We start from the raw sequence: 2,401 nt of genomic DNA on the forward strand, positions 1-2,401 counted from the left end.
CTTCGCCTTTGGACATATGTCATCTTCGCCTACCTCCGACGAGTATGCCTACATCGGCCTTCCTCCACGGCGACGGTGATGAGATGATCGAGCATGGGATTTTCCCTTCGGTCATGGAGGAGAGCGATGATGTGCCATCTTTGGCCTTCATCCACAGTGACGATGACGAGATGGTTGAGCATGGGATTTTCCCTACGACCACGACGACGTATGATGACTTGAGTGACTTGAGCCACCATATTGAGAGCGAGAGTGACTTCACCACTAGCCCCATATATGATGAGTTGCCCCAATTCCCATGTGAGGAGAGTTACCACCACCACCACTTGAGTGATTTGAGTGACTCCACCATATGTAACACTGAGTGCACCTACCTTAAGGGAGTGAGTGAGCCACCACCACATAGAGAGTGTGAGGTAGTTGATAAGGCATGTGAGGCCATTTCGATTTCTAACAACTTAACCTCTACCTCTGTTGTGTCTTCTCATTTGGTGCTAGGTCCCATTTATGATGATGCGTTGATCTGCGACGACTTCGTCCTTCCTATGGACAAGACGATGGCCATGGTGGAATATAATGCACCCCCCACATGGTTCCATCAAGATGAAGATGATGACCACCATTTGGTCTTTGCCACCTCACCTACACCACATGAGTGGAATGACATCGGTAACATAGGTGACGATGATGCTCTTGTCCCACTAGTGGACATTCTAGACATTGATTGCTTGCATGATGTTGATCCACCTATTACCATGCTTCATGCTAGTGCGATTTTCCCATGCGATGATTTTGCCAATTTATGATGAGTATGATGATTCTCATGTGGAGTCTATTAGTTGTGATGCCATGTTACATAGGATTTCTTGTGACAATTCTATAGGTCACATCATGTTTGACAATCCGCTTGACTTGTCATACGCTATGCATGAGATCAACCATATGTTATATTTGCAATCTCTTCATAGTGACTATGCATATGCCATCAACATAAACCCAATTTGCACTTATGGCATAGATGACAAGCCCATGGTTATTGGCATTTGTTTTTCTTGTGATGCTATTGATATGCTTCCTTTGCATCATTTATCTCATATGCCATGCCATCACCACCTAGCTTCGGATATGCATTGCTTTGAATGTTCTCCATTTTCTCCATATGATGTTTCCACTATTGCTCATGAGGACACCCCCATAGTTTCCTCATACATTTTAGGATATTTTGATTCATCCTATCCATTGCATGATCCCACTACTTGTGTGCACCATATGCTCCCAATGAATAAACATGCTAGTGATGTGCCATATACTTGCATTCTCAATTTGTGTCCCCATCGTGTCATACATAACATCTATTCTTTCATGATGGATGACATGTTCTTATACCATGCATCAAATTTCTTTGAGCGATGCTTATCTTGTGCTAACTCACATGTGCACATACACATCATGATGGATGATGTGTACATTTACCACGCGCACAATTTCTTTGTTTTGTGTTTCTTTTGTGTAGGTACCCATGAATACTTGTCAACCTCACAATCCCATGAGTTGACAAAACGAGCCCTAGAGAGCAACGATGACTTGGGATCACATGGTTTGCCTTTCCCACCACTCTCTTCACGCATTTCTTCTACATGGCTCTCACATGGTTATGGGTTATCGTCCATTACATCTTATATGCCCATCTTGCCATGTTCACTTTGCATGATATGCTCATTCCTATGCCTTTGCCATGCATTTGTGAACCATGCTTTGCATTACACATGATGATTGATTCTACTACTTTTATGTGTATTTGCAAGCTTGGTGGAGATATTGCTTGTTATTGCCATGTTCCATTTATGCCACATTCCTATGATGATACTATGATCTTGCTTTGTGATCGTGCTTGTGATATAACATGTGCATTGCCTATGCTTACCCTTTTCTCGCATGACATGATTGCCATGATTTCCTCTAGTGTGTTGCATCTTCGCTCCACTAGTTTGCATGACTTGATTTCTATGCTTTCTCATGTTGCATCCACTTCTTGGATTACTTGCTCCTATCATATGTTTGGTTGCAACAATGTCATTCCTTCACATATGCCATGTCCCATTACTTGTCACATGATTGATTTGATTGCCTCACACATGATGAACAATTGCTCTTTCTATTGTGTTGAGTGCCACACTATATTCACCACACCATATGCACATTATGCATGTATTGTCTTGCACTTGAGCCATGTGTTCAGACATTGCCTTTCATTTAGGGTTGTGAATGAGTCTTATGCCTACCATAGACCGTTCATTGAGAGCCTTATTGATGCGGAGCATCCTTCGGTTATCCCCATGGACCTTCCATCGTCTCACCAAGCACCAAGAGGACCCATGACTAGAGCACGAGCTAGAGCTCT

The sequence above is a fragment of the Triticum dicoccoides genome, chromosome 6B, assembly GCF_002162155.2.
Source record: "Triticum dicoccoides isolate Atlit2015 ecotype Zavitan chromosome 6B, WEW_v2.0, whole genome shotgun sequence".
NCBI lineage: Eukaryota > Viridiplantae > Streptophyta > Magnoliopsida > Poales > Poaceae > Triticum > Triticum dicoccoides.